The following is a 15,010-nucleotide window of genomic DNA, read 5'->3' on the forward strand; positions in this document are numbered from 1 at the left end:
ACTGTGAATCGGGGAAAGAGTCATCTCAGCGCCGGGGAGTTTTTTTTACAGATCTCATAAAAATATGGCCAGAAGAGGTCAAGTGCGGGCTGTGCAAAATGCGCTTCCTGCCAGCAGACAGGGCATCACATCGCTGGAGTGGCGTGCGCCCTGCACTCAGCCTTGGCTCCTGCTCCTTGTGACCAGTCGGGGCATCTGAGGGCAAATCGATGGTGAGCCTTCCCATCAAGGCTGTGCCCGTGGCTGCAGTCGGCCCCTCCAGCCGCACAGGGGAACAGGACCAGACAAAGACATACAGAAGAGAACAAGGACATGGATGAAACGAAAGACAGAATGCACAAGCTTGGGTGCTCGGCGCTCACGTGTGCACAGACACGCGTGTCTTTGTGCACAGTTGTCACGGTTTTCTTCTCCCCGTCTAGACGCTCCAGAGGATGGCGGGAGGGTTGGACGTGCCTGGGTGGGAGCCCAGTGCTGAGCAATCAGTCAGCAGTTGTCCACACGTGGAATCTGCTTCGAACGGAGACGAGTTAAAGTGAGATCTTTTCTGGCACGGATGCGTTTCAAAGTCGTCGTGATTGTACCGGTCCTTGGCATTGTGTTAGTTAAAACACGAGCGTCTATGCGTGTCCGCCCCCCTGCCCCCCACCAACCTGCCTCAAGGCGTGTTAGCCCCCAAGCTGGGGCTGAGAAACTCCAAAGACGCAACTCGAAGGTACAGCTTTGAGTCCTGTGAGGGGCTCCAACCCTGCTCTGTTGCCCCCGGGATCATCCACATACTTGAGTAGGAGGGTAAAGTGCTTGGGTTTGTGATAATCGGGAAGTTCACCCTCATGACCCAGAGCAGCACCCAGCGGAGGGACTCGACCCGGGACAGCGGGTGGAAGGGGGGTTGGAGAAGCCGGTGCAGCCCAGGAGGCAGAGGTCGGTCGGCGGGGCTGAGAGAAGGGCAGGGGGGGTGAGCCTCACTACAGAGCACAACTGGGACAGGAGGCGTAGGGACGGGGAGGACGGGGCACAGCCAGGATGGGAGGAGCGGGGCGGGGAGGACGGAGCACAGCCGGGAGTGGGTGGAGGACGGGAGGATGAAGCAGGAGGGCGGGGGCTGGGTGGCAGTGGGGGAGACAGTCGCAAGCCCCCGTGTATAAGAATAACCCAGTCTCACACTTCGCAGTCCCCCCGCCCCCCACCGCCCCTGCTCTGAGATGTGACACCACCCTGATCACGGAGCGGGTCCTGATGCTGTCCTGCCTACAGGAAGGGCCGCTGCAGGAGGGAAGCAAATCCTGTGCAGTCGGGGCCACATGCCTGTTGCACCTGGCTGGGGGTGTAGGTGCCGCACCTCTGCTCACAGGAGCCAAGTGACAGGACCCACAGCTCAGCGCTCAGGGCCGGGAGGGAGTTTGTAAAAGGGGAGAAATCTGCCGTCATTTTGTTTTGTGCTTTTATTTTTTATTATTGAAAAAAAATTTTTTTATGTTTATTTATTTTTGAAGGAGAGAGAGACAGAGTGTGAGCGGGGGAGGGGCAGAGGGAGAGGGAGACACGGAATCCGAAGCAGGCCCCAGGCTCTGAGCGGTCAGCACAGAGCCCGACGTGGGGCTCGAACCCACGAACCGCGAGATCGTGACCTGAGCCGAAGTCAGACACGTAACCGACTGAGCCACCCAGGCGCCCCTTGTTTTGTGTTTTTGAAGTTGACTTACTTATTTTGAGAGAGAGAGAGAGAGAGACAGAGCACAGGAGCAGGGGGAGGGGCAGAGAGAGAGAGCAGGGGAGGGGCAGAGGGAGACAGAGAGAATCCCAAGTAGGATCCACACTATCAACTCAGAGCCCCACAGCCCAGAGCTCTATCCCCCGAACTGGGAGATCATGGCCTGAGCCGAGATCAAGAGTCGGATGCTTAACCGCCTGAGCCCCCCAGGCCCCTGCCGTCAGTTTTATGAAGCAAATCTCGCAGCAAATCCTGGATGACTCAGGAGGCAGTAAAAGGGGAAACTAATACCTGTTTTATCTTAAAACGTTAATCCATGTATTTTCATCTAGTACATGAGGATTCTAATTTGATTTTTTTCCCCTAAAATAGTTAACCATGTATATTAAAAGGTTTTTAATTTTTATCCTACCAATTTTAAATGCTATCTTTTTAGCATATGTGAAATTTCATATAATCAGTCTGTGTCCATACTTTTTCTCTATCATTAAGCTGATTTAATTATTGCGGCCTTAAAAGTAATGTCTAAAAGTGAAATATAAGCCTCCCTTTGACTCAGAGAAATCTGAATTTCTCCCCTAAGTACAGTGACCAGCTTCTGAGTTGTAGGGTTTGTGCTGAAAATTTGAGGGTGAAAGGAGGGAAAAGAGCCCTTTAAACTGAATATATATTTCGACAACATCTTCCACAGGAGTCACTTTTCACTGACTCAGTAATAATGTCTTCTCAAAGGAAATGTAAATACTTCTAGTTCCAATCGACTCAATATTTTGTGTTTCTGTGGCAATATTAAATTTCCGACTTAGTTGTTCTGAATGCTTTTGGAATAGTGTTCGGATAATTGCAGACGTTCGATAGAACCACACAGACAGGGAAATATTTGCGAATTCTGAAAGAGACGGAGTTTAAAGCGCCCTGTTCTAAGCCACATTCCACGGAGAACTCTTCGGCAGACATCAGTAGGTGAGGGCTCTGAAAAAAGGATCGTCTCATCAAATACGCTTGGGAAAAGCGTGACTGCTTTAGAACTCACACGCATGTGATCACATTCAAGTTCTGAGCGGTGCTCTGGGACAGAAATACGTTCACCTCTTGTAGCCCGTAATCTCCCCGCGTTACTGGGGCCTGGACGGGCTCACGCTCTCAGAGGTGGCCGTCCTGGTGCCTCAGCGTCACCTTCCCACACCACGAGTGCTGGCACACAGCGGAATCCCGGTCCTCCTCGGTAGGCCCTGCACCGTCTGTGGCCCAGCGCCAAACACGAACGGCCCGAAGCAAGCCTGATGCCTCTTCCTCATCCAAAAACCTTTCCTGTTTCCTGTCCGAATACACGTAACACTTCTGTTGGGGCGCCTGGGGGGCTCGGTCGGTTGGGCATCCGACTTGGGCTCAGGTCATGATCTCGCGGCTCGTGAGTTCGAGCCCCGCGTCCGACTCCGTGCTGACAGCTCGGAGCCTGGATCCCGCTTCGGATTCTGGGTCTCCCTCTCTCTCCCTGCCCCTTCCCCGCTCGTGCTCTGTCTCTCTCTGTCTCTCAAAAATAAATAAACATCAAAAAAAATTCTTTTGTCATGATTGAAATGCAGGATTTCACCAGGATGTGACCACATATGGGTCTCTTGCTATCAATACCGTCCAGGGTAGAGGGTTCTTTCCACGTGTAGATCCAGGCAAATCTTCTTCCACGCTTTCTGGGCCCCCTTTGAGAAATCTCGAGTATCTCTCTGTTAAACGTCAGTCTGTGCCAAATCTCCCTCTCTCTGGACGCACGTTGTCTGTGTTCCGTTTTCACCCTTTTCTCTCCGGTTGCCTTTAAGCACCCTCTCTCCCGCCTTCGGGAAAGACGTCTCAGGCTTTTCCTCCGCATCACGAACGGGGCGTCCTCCGTTCTGCTCGCGGCGCCACCCGATTTCCCGTTTACAAGAATGCCCTCGTTTGTACCCTTTTCTTCCCTTGGCCCGCTCTCCGACCATCGCCTTAGCCCTCAGCTTCCCAGCTTGTTTAGCAGACTCACGCGGACCTTGAAGGGCGTGGATGTGCGGGATCCGCGCGGCCACGGGCCCCGCGTCCACCCGGGAAGCGCGCCCCCTTCTGGAGGTGCCGTCAGCTGCAGCCACGAGCTGCCACGGGCGCCTGACCTTGCCGGAGATGCCAAAACTGTGGATTTTTTTGAACGTAAAACCTGCTGATTTTTTTTAATAGGTGACCTCATTGCGCTTTTTAAGAAACACTGCTTGGGCGGTTGTGAGCCAGATGCCCCCAGACCGCCCGCTTGCAGGTTCCGATGCGGGACGGTGAGGCTCGGAGGACTCCAGGCGGGGGGGGGGGGGGGGGGGGGGGGGGCGGGGGGGGGTCGGGGGCAGCAGGAGAGGACAGTGTGAATTTCATTTGGGGGCATGTTAAGTTAGACACGAGCGCAGGAAACCCGCCCCTCAGCAGCTGGAAACAGGTGCCCAGAAGATGCCTGTGTTACTCTCAGAACCAACACCCTCCCTGGGAGCTTCTGGAGACCACGTCCGTGCAGCCTCTGATGACCCTTCCCCCACAGCAGCGTGCTCTATGCTCCGGGCTCTGGGCCGAGTGGCCCACATCCATTACATCGCAGAGCCTGGCACACCGCCTGGGACTAAGTGCCATCACTGCTAAGGGCAAGTCACGTGGGCGAGAGACTGTAGCACGTTCAGGATCAAGTCGTATTTTAGAAACACGAGAAACTGAGAAATTGGGGTCATCCTGAAACACCGACCAGAAACACACTCCCACCCACTCACACACAACGTTGGCTTCTTCAAATCTAACGCTGGCTTCAGAAACTGGCTTTCCATCCACGAGCTAACAGGATGTAGACCCCTGGCACTACTCTCGCGGTGGGGCACGACCGCGGAAGGACAGGGCAGGCCCCTAAGGGGGGGTGTGTAGGATGTGACGGCCCCCCAACATTACAGGAGAGGAAAGCGGGGTGTGGAGCTCACCAACCCCGGGCAGCAGCTCCGGGACACCTCTCAGCAAAGCCCCTGGGGGAGCTGGAGGAGACAAAGTCAGGACTAACGAGGAGCAAGTTGAGGGGCGCCTGGGGGGCTCAATCGGTTGAGCGACCGACTTCGGCTCAGGTCACGATCTCACCGTCTGTGGGTTCGAGCCCCGCGTCGGGCTCTGTGCTGACAGGTCGGAGCCTGGAGCCTGCTTCCGATTCTGTGTTTCCCTCTCTCTGCCCCTTCCCCGCTCATGCTCTGTCTCTCTCTCTCTCTCAAGAATGAACATTAAAAAAAAAAGAGAGAGAGCAAGTTGTGTCCTTGCATGCAGATGCCGACCCAGAGACACCCGGAACTTCTGGGTGCTGCAGACGCATTGTGGGTAACCGGTGGGCACACGGCCACGGCGTCTGCCTGTTCATCAGGCGGCATCATACCCAGAAACAGCCGAGGGGCAGAAGATAGCCGCACTGGGCCCCCGTCACACCCTGTGTGCCGGTTCTGGTCCACAAGCCGTGTGCATGCTTGTTGCTAATTGGTCTCCTGACCCTACAAGCACCCAGCCATTGGGGACCTATGATCCGGAAGAGAGAGTCGATACGGACAGAATTTCACACGGGGGCTCAGAGAGGTTGCTCGAGGTACCTAAAGTCACACAGCTCATTGGCAGAGGGCTGGGACCTTAAGCCAGGAATGCCCAGCTTCTGCCCCTCAAATCCCCTGGCTTCCCGGGGCAGTGGCCTCTGGACCTGCTTGGCCACCCGACGAACGGTCCAGATGGCATTTTACAGATCCCGACAGAGTGGAGGGAGGTCTCGTGCCTGCAGTCTGCAGAGTCTGTGCCCTGGTTCCCGCAGGGAAACGGAGCCAGACGGGCGGGGGACGGGCAGAGGTGGCTCTGAAAGACACAGGGAGGCGCGTCCCTTCCCGTGTCGAGGGGGCTCCTGGGAGCCTCTGAAGCTGTAAGGAAAGCAGATCCACGCGCCTTCTGGGGAAGGCGAGGTTTAAAGGATGCAAGGCGGACGTTTCTCCTCTTGTCTCTTGGCAAACATCATTTGGCAAACTCCGACTTTTAGCAGAAGCAGGTGTCTTACGTGCAGAGTCTCTCTTCCCTTAAATATCCCCCCGGTGCATATACTTCCAGCCCGGGATGAATTCGACTTGGTGTCGAGGTTGTCAAGGGAAATCGGTCCAGGAGACAATGGTAGAAACAGGCCGTCTGGCCGACAGCTTGCGGAAGCTGTTTTGAAACAGAACAGCAACTATGAGGAAGAGGTGGGCCGCCGTGTGCGGGGACGGCTGGACAGGGAGGGGACGCAGCGTTCCGCAGCCGCACGGTGTCATAACTCTTGCTGCACCGTTACCTAATCGGTGGCGCTGGCCGTCTGTGTCGGTGGCGCTGGCCGTCTGTGTCGGTGGCCGCAGGTGAATGAGAAACGTCCTCCATACACATCTGGGCTGTGGTCTCCGTATCCGTCAACCCCTCACATGAGTCCGACTGTGAGACTGGGGACGACGCTGTGCACGCACTGACCCCCAGCCCGGCGTGCACCGCAGCTCACGGCCACCTGTCACCTCCCCGCCATCGCCCGGCCACTGCCGACCTTTCTGCTTCAGCCTCGCGGACGTGGGAACCCTGTGCTGCCGCTCTCTCTGAGACGGTCCGTCTTTTGAAAGCAAAGGGCAGGACCTTGGGGTCCCTGCCCTGGGAGGCTCTCTGTCAGCCCGAGGACAGCGAGTGTCCAGGTACGTCCCCCTCCGGCCTCCCTCCGGCCGGGCAGAGGGGTGCGGGCGCACCCCTCCCCTCTGGTTGCTACATGTCTGCCCCCAGCCCGTGTGCGGCTGACGTAGCTTATTCACTGCCCGCAAGGTCGTGGACTGAGCAGGCGTCCAGCAAGAGATACTGGGTGAACGAAGGGCCTCTGGGATTGCTGAGATCCCCGCTGGCCGGCGGGCCCCAGTGTCTAGGCCCCAGACCCCAGAGGGTGTGGTTGTTGCCACCAGCTTTCCTCCCTCGTGGTGCAGCGTGGTTTCACGCCCGTGCCCACCTCTGCGTCAGTCTGGTGCGGGGCTCCCCATCAATGCACACTCAGTATTTCCCTTCCACGTAATTTATGGAACCCTCTGAAATGCACATGCCTGGGCCCCGCCCCCAGTGAATCGGACTCGGGGGGGCCTGCCCGGGTATATGAGTGTTATGACTTCTTTCTTTTTTTTTTTTTTTTTTTAGTTTTTTTATGTTTATTTACTTGTGAGAGAGAGAGAGCGAGCGAGCATGAGTGGGGGAGGGGCAGAGAGAGAGAGAGGGAGACACAGAATCCAAAGCAGGCTCCAGGCTCCGAGCTGTCAGCACAGAGCCCGACGCGGGGCTCGAACTCACGGACCGGGAGATCATGACGTGAGCCAAAGTTGGATGCTTAACCGACTGAGCCACCCGGGTGCCCCCCGCCCTTGTTTTTAAGTTTAATTTGTTTTGAGAGGGGCAGAGGGATTGTGAGCAGGAGAGAGGCAGAGAGAGAGGGAGGGGGGGAGAGAGAGAATCCCAAGTAGGCTCTGCACCATCAATACACAGCCGGATGGGGCTCGAACCCACCACACCGCGAGATCGTGACCTGAGCCTAAACCGAGTCGGGTGTTCCACGGACTGAGCCCCCCAGGCGCCCCCTGAGTGTTACGATTTCTGCCTGTGAGTCTGGTAAGGAATGTGTCAACCCCTTCGCCGTTGTTCCCGGCTCAGGGCGACATCGGACCTCGGTGAGTCTACTCACGCTGACGGGAGGCATGAACTCCCCACGGTCCAGGGAGAGCCTCTCCAAGTCCGCAGCCAGATGTGAACACTGCCAGCCCGAGCGGCCGCTGCCGTCTTGTTCCCACGAGGGGAACCGGCCTGGACACCAGGCCACCCATCGGGGCTGCTGGACAGGGCCTGGGTCCGGCCCTCCGGCACGGGGACGCTGAGCCAACCCACCTACGATTCACTTCTCGTGAGGCGACAGAATCAACGTCCTCGCCGCGTGAGCCGCCGCGGCTCAGGCTTCCCGCTACTGGCCGAGAGCATCCTGACGACCCCAGCCCCTGGCAGTCAGCAGCGGCAGCCCCAACCGGGCCGAGCAGAGCAGTTAACGCTTCCGAGGCGGGTGCCGTGCCCACTGGCTTACGTTGGAGCCGTCGAGTGCTGCCCACCACCCTTCTCTCAGGACACGCCCGGGGTCCTCGCCGACAGATGGGGACACTGAGGAAGAGAACACTGGAAGAACTCAGAGCGAGCACCAGAGCCAGGATGTACATCCGAGGCATCGGACCCCAAGCTCACAGCATCGGCCACTGAGGTGAACGGAGCCCGCTGGAGCCCGTTCGTGTCCAAACGACCCTCCTCCCGCATCCTGACCATCAGGCACGATCTGTGGACTCCACCAGCCGAGGCACCAACCCATCCCGGGAGCATCACCCCAGGGCGAAAATGCCAGCTTCCCGCTGACACGGGACGGCGGGGCCGGCAGCCTTCGGCCGGGCTTCCCGCAGCCTCGGAGGCCGGTGCGCGGAGGCTCTGGGGGGCCCTGAGGAAGGCAATTGCTGAAGGCGTCTATTCAGAGCCTCGTGCTGTGTGACCTGGCCGTCAGTAGCCCCAGCCACCGGCAGGGACCCGTGTGCGGATTTGAGACTCCCGGATGGATGAGCCGGGGGCTCAGTATGACTGAGGACATTCCTGTCACTGTAAACAGAAGCTCACCTCGCTTTCCCTTGTTTCTTCAAGTGGATTAACTTTGAAGTGACTTTAGAGGAGACAGCATTTTTTAAATTGAACAGAGATGAAATGCCAGTCTCCAAATGCGTGCCAATATATCTAAATAAATTACATCCCCCAACTGCCAAAGTAGAAAGCGGATTCAATCGGCTAATGAAAAAATACAAAAATGAAGAGTCAGCCACTTTTTGTTCTGTTTTTCATTATTATTTTTTTTAATCCGTGTACTGGCTGTAGCAACCGCTTTTCAGCTGGCTGTTATAGCAGCCAAAATCACATGTCTATTTATTTTTAAAATGTAATAATCAGTCACATCTGGTCCTGATGTGTTCGCAAACGTTCTACGGTTCTCCAAGTGTTTTTATATGTAATACTTGATTCCAGAACATTTGTGCTTTTGACAAGCACTGAAGGAGATGGGAGGTTAGGCCCTGAGGCTTTGCTACCAGGGTGGGGTCCCTGGGCTGGCGGCTCGGGGGTCACTCGGGAGCTCGTGAGAAACACAGCCCGTCCGCCCCAGCCCAGACGCACCGGCTCACACTTGGGGACAGACGGCCCCACTGTGCGGGATGCGAAAACAAGGCACGGTCCTGATCTCAAGGACTCAGAAACTAGCGGAAGACAGAAACACAAAGAAGGGTGACCGACCGCCAATGCCCGGGCCCAGCGGCTGTGACAGCTCCGAGGGTCCGCGGGCCCAGAGGAGGCCGCGCCGGGACGGCAGAGGCAGCCTGGAGCTGGCCACAGAGCGTGGCAAGGGCAGGAGACGTTCGCACGGGAGAGAAGCCCCTGCTGGGAAGCGAGCCTGTCCGGAATGTTCTCCACATGCAGGCCTGGTGAGACACCTCAGCAGTGACGCTGTGTGGGCACCCGCGGCCTTTGCACGCCACAGTAAAGAGGCGGCTGCCTCCGCACCTCTGAATCCTGGAAGCATGCAGGGCGGCAACGGGCGACGAGGTCTGCGGTTAGCAGTGGCCCTTCTGATGGGCCGTGAGGTTTCTATTTTCATGTAATAACAGGTTGGCACGAGTTCCCTGAGTGATTCATCGTCCTGCCTTAAGAGGATGCAGGGACATCTGAATCCCCTGCAGGAGACCCAAGTGAAATAAAAACGCCTCTCTCTCGACCTGCTGCACGGAGGAGGTCACTGACCCCAAATAACGTCACTCTGGTTCCCTTCCCTGAGGCAGACCCTGCTGAGTGACGGCCAGCCCCGTTCCAGGCTCTGAGCGAGCCGATGGCTGCAGGTCACGAGCCATGATATGGGAGGTGGCTGGGGACAAGCAGGTCCCACGGGGGGGGGGGGGGGGGGTGTGCCGGGCGCTGTGCGGGCGCGTTTTCTTCCGTCCTCACTGTGGCCCTGGGCATGGGTGTCCCTGCCCCCAGGCACAGATAGCAAGGCAGGGGTGAGGGAGGCCGGGGCACAGATAGCAAGGCAGGGGTGAGGGACACCGGGGCACAGATAGCAAGGCAGGGGTGAGGGACGCCGGGGCACAGATAGCAAGGCGGGGGTGAGGGACGCCGGGGCACAGATAGCAAGGCGGGGGTGAGGGACGCCGGGGCACAGATAGCAAGGCAGGGGTGAGGGAGGCCGGGGCACAGATAGCAAGGCAGGGGTGAGGGACACCGGGGCACAGATAGCAAGGCAGGGGTGAGGGACGCCGGGGCACAGATAGCAAGGCGGGGGTGAGGGACGCCGGGGCACAGATAGCAAGGCGGGGGTGAGGGAGACCGGGGCACAGATAGCAAGGCGGGGGTGAGGGAGACCGGGGCACAGATAGCAAGGCGGGGGTGAGGGAGGCCGAGGCACAGACAGGAAGGCAGGGGTGAGGGAGACCGGGGCACAGATAGCAAGGCGGGGGTGAGGGAGACCGGTGCACAGATAGCAAGGCGGGGGTGAGGGAGGCCGAGGCACAGATAGCAAGGTGGGGGTGAGGGAGACCGGGGCACAGATAGCAAGACAGGGGTGAGGGAGGCCGGGGCACAGATAGCAAGGCGGGGGTGAGGGAGGCCGGGGCACAGATAGCAAGGCGGGGGTGAGGGAGACCGGGGCTTGGGCACATCAGACCCCAGACTCCACCGCTGCTTCCCAGAGGCGTCACATTTCGGAGCCAGCCTTCCCCCCCAGCCTCCTGCCCTGAGCCCAGACTCTGTGTCTCGGGTGTGTCAGTAGCAGACTGTCCGCGACAGTGCCAGGGGCCCTGCTGACATCCCATTAGTGCTTGGAAATGCACGGACGCGCCTGTGCTCCTGGGGCTGTCCTGTCCCGCGGCAGCATCGATCACGGCCCCCCCTTGGCCCCCTTGTGTCTGACGATGTCTGTCGGCCCCCAGCGTTCAGGCTACTGCTCCGGGACGCTGGGGCCCGGGGCGGGGGGCTGATACTAGGGGTGCGGGGGGAGCGCCGCTGCGGCAGGGCAGGGAGGGGTGGAATAGGCAGGGCCCGAACCGCGCGGCCTGGGCAAGAGAAGCCAGTGGACACGGTGACCGCAGCAGCCAAGGGTGCCCGCATCCTCCGAGACCAGCGTCACCGACACAAAGCAAAATGGCAGAGCCCGAGTCCCGAGTGAGGGACGAGAGCCGTTGGAAGCCAGTCGTTCCAGAGCTGTCGTTGCTGGGCAACCTCGGGCCGATGGAGCCCTGTCCCCAGGGACCCGTGGCGGCTCAGCCTTCGTTGTGTTTGGTGGAGTGAGAAGACAGGCACCCAGACTTTACAGTTGACAGCAGGACGGCCGCTTTCCAGCTACAGACGGAGGAGGAGGAGCCTGTCCCTGCACGCGCACGTGCACACACACGCATGTGCACGCACAGACACAGCACACACGCGCACACACACACCTGCACTGGCAATCGAACAGCTGCCGTCCAGTCTGCAGCAAGAGTGAGAGACAGTCTCCCTGAGCAGGGTCCGCACACTTTCTGTGAGGGTCCGCATAGTCAATACCTGAAGATTTGTGGGCCACACGGTCCCTGTCACAACCACCCGACCCTGCTCCTGTCCCTTGACAGCTGAGTCCCCACATTGGAATTTCATGTGACTCTCACATATCATGAAATATGATTCTTTTTTGCTTTTTTTCTTTCTAACCACTGCAAAATATAAGGGCCATCAAATCAGGCAGCAGCCCATGGGGTGCGGTTGGACAACCCCCAGTATAGAACGTTCCGGTACAAAATGTGATCCTGGAATTAAAATTAATCTACTTTCCAGAATATTAGACACTCTCATAGCAGTGATTCCTAATCCTGTAGGCAAATCAGAATCGTCTGTGGATATTTTATTTTTTAAAAAAAGACAAGAGCCAAAGCTTTACAAACCTACCAAATTCGAGCCTCTCAGAGCTGGGGGGTCACTCCCAGCCACAGAGGCGTGGCTGTGTCATAACTTATTGATGTGCCATAAATTATTGAATCCCTTATTGACGACCATCTGAGTTGCTTCCAGCTTTTCACTCTGATTACAAAATACCACATTGAACATCATTACACACATATTCTCCAATTGCGTCCTTAGGGTAAATTCCTAAACGTGAACTGCTCGGTCAGACCGTGAAAATTTACAAGCTTCAGCTCTGTTTCACCTGGGGCTCTGAGTTCGCATTTTAAGACAAAAACACAACCCTCTGCTCCAAACCAAAGTGATGACTTGTCTCAAACTTAAGTCATATTCCAACAAGGACAGCAGGCACCTCAGCGAGCCACGGCGGTGGGCCTCTGGGCTCCGGGGCCGCGGACGGACCGAGCGCCCCGCTCACCTTCGGCGGGCACCCACCCCGGGCCGGCTTGTGCAACGAGGAGCTCCAACAGAGCTGAGGCGGGCTCCCTCACCCGCCAGCTGAGGCTCAGGGAGACTGGCCCACCTCCTGGCTGCCTCCTACATTAAGCTGTGGCCCAAAGCAGCAGAAGGGATTCGGGATGTCTACACAGGCAGGGCCTGGGCCACACTACCCGCTGGCTCAAGATCTGGATCCGAAACGTTCCTGCGGACAAGAGCCTCAAGTTTCCAACTTAAGACCTGGTTTCGAGCCGCGGAGCTGAGTGGGCCAGGTGGGGGTCGCCACGACCAGGCATAAAGAAGCACCAGTGGAACAACAAGGACAGAAAGGACCAAGGATGGCCCTCCCCGTGAGTCACACACCAAATGTGCAAGGCAGATGAGGACAGCAGATGCTCTGAGAGACAATTAGCACAACTTACAGAATAATTCAGCCACAAAAAATTTAGGATAATAAAGCAATCTTCTAAAGAGAAAAGACATGGCACCTGGGTGGCCCGGTCGGTTGGGCGTCCGACTTCAGCTCTGGTCAGGATCTCCCGGTTCGTGGGTTCAAGTCCCGCATCGGGCTCTGTGCTGACGGCTCGGAGCCTGGAGCCCGCTTCCGATCCTGCGTCTCCCTCTCTCTCTGCCCCTCCCCTGCTTGCACTCTGTCTCTTTCTCTACAAAAAAACAAAAACAAAAACAAAAAAACCATTAAAAACATTTTTAAAAATAAATAAAATATTTTTAAAAAGACTCTAAGGAAAGTATGGTCAATATTATCAAAAAGATAATGGAAAGTCTAAAGTCATATATTTTAAACTTTGAGAAAAATCAACTTTTGTATGTAAGTTAAAATGTCAATGAAAAGAAAAAGAAATATAAGGCATAATTTACGCATTAGCAGAAGGGAGAGAAAGGAGAGAGATACCAAGCCAAGAAAACATAAGAAAGGAGAACAAATAAATCATGGATCTAGGAAATAGAAAAAGAAGAGAAGGAATAAGTATAATGTGTAAAACCCAAAGTAAATGTAAAAGAATCAAACTCCTATATTTAAAATTTTTTAAATTTTTTTAACGTTTATTTATTTTTGAGACAGAGAGAGACAGAGCATGAACGGGGGAGGGTCAGAGAGAGAGAGGGAGACACAGAATCCGAAGCGGGCTCCAGGCTCCGAGCCGTCAGCACAGAGCCCGACGCGGGGCTCGAACCCACGGACCGCGAGATCGTGACCTGAGCCGAAGTCGGACGCCCAACTGACGGAGCCACCCAGGCGCCCCTAAACTCCTGTATTTAAATCAGAGACTATCAAATGGGCTTTCGACTCCAGCTACGTACTGATAAAAATAGACATATTTAAAACCTAATAGAGACAAAATGAAAAATAAAATTTCAAAATAAAAGTGAAAAGTATTATAACGACAAAAGGACAATCAACCAGGAAGAGACTTCTAACTAAACGTAGCAGAGAGAACACTCCACCAGCCTCAATTCTCTCAATCCCCCCAGAAGGACAACAAAGACACAAAAGGGCTCGAGCCGCAGTTTTCTCGGTGTGAATCTGGAAACTGGCACACATACCCCTCACCACGTTCTACTGGTCGAGCAGGTTCGAGCGGAGAGGCACAGACCCCACGTCTCGGTGTCAAAGAGTTTCGGAGCTACTGATGGCACAAGTGTCGGCAATCCCGTAATAGCATCCTAAAGCGGGAGAGAGACGGAGCACGGGGCATATCTGAAAACTAATGGCCAAAAATTTCCCAGAATTCAAGAGCCAGGTAAATTCTCAATTTAAATGGCTCTTGGAGTGCCTAATGGCACCAATAAGAAGGGGAGAAAACAGTGAGATGTAGTGTGGTAAAAATAAGGGACACACCCACAGTGTGCGGGAGCTTCCAAAGGTGAAACACAAGCCTCCCGAAAGGAAAAAAAAAAAAGCATCAGAATGACAAGAACCAATAGGTAACATAGTCACGCCCCCCAAAAGTAAACCTAGGATTTTTAACTCAAAATAAATAAATAAATAAACTCTTACACTTACAAAATCTCAGAAAGCATTATCATACTAGGATCATCTTCAAAATCATCCTTGGAGGGGCGCCTGGGTGGCTCAGCCGGTTGAGCGTCCGACTTCAGCTCAGGTCACCATCTCCCGGCTCGTGGGTTTGAGCCCCAAGTCGGACTCTGTGCTGAGAACTCAAAGCCTGGAGCCTGGTTTGGATTCTGGGTCTCCCTCTCTCTCTGCCCCTCCCCTGCTCGTGCTTTCTCTCTCTCTCCCTCGCTCTCTCTCTCTCTCTCTCTCAAAAATAAATAAACATTAAGAAAATGTTTTTTAATCCTCCTTGGAGTTCCCCAACAGTTTTGTTGTTGTTGTTATTGTGGTTAATCCGAGAAAAACCAACTATATCCAGAAAGGAAATAACTTAGTAAAATTTCGTATTGACTACACAAGCAAAGGAAAACAAATGTTAAAAAAAGGTGTGCCCATTACAATGCAGAACTAAAACTTTAAACAGTACCGAAATATCGGGGTGGGGTGCAGGGAATAGAGAAAGGGAAGACTGGAAGCTTATGACCCGCTGAAGCATTTGTCAAGTTTGGGTAGTGACCTAATGACAGGTAAGTGTGGAAAGTAGATACTGGTGTGGAAATTCATACTCTAGGGGTAGCCTGGAGAAGAATAAAAGGAGAATGTGCAACTCTGAAGTCAGTAGAATAAAATGTTCAGTAGTATAGATAAATACGTAAATAAATAGAAGAAATAAGATCGCAGAAAAGTTTTACTGTTACATTAATTGCAATAAATGCAAATGCAGTGAA

The 15,010-nt window shown here is 55.2% G+C and overlaps 1 long non-coding RNA gene across 1 annotated transcript in view; it reads right to left on the minus strand.

Moving 5' to 3' along the window:
• LOC131515905 (uncharacterized) overlaps positions 1 to 15,010 on the minus strand; it is a 141,258-nt gene that overhangs the window by 64,620 nt on the left and 61,628 nt on the right. The window contains exon 3 of the long non-coding RNA XR_009263735.1: positions 12,694 to 12,867. This is a non-coding gene — a long non-coding RNA (uncharacterized LOC131515905). The remainder of the gene's footprint in view (positions 1 to 12,693; positions 12,868 to 15,010) is intronic.

This window comes from Neofelis nebulosa, chromosome 7, assembly GCF_028018385.1.
Source record: "Neofelis nebulosa isolate mNeoNeb1 chromosome 7, mNeoNeb1.pri, whole genome shotgun sequence".
NCBI classification, from domain to species: domain Eukaryota; kingdom Metazoa; phylum Chordata; class Mammalia; order Carnivora; family Felidae; genus Neofelis; species Neofelis nebulosa.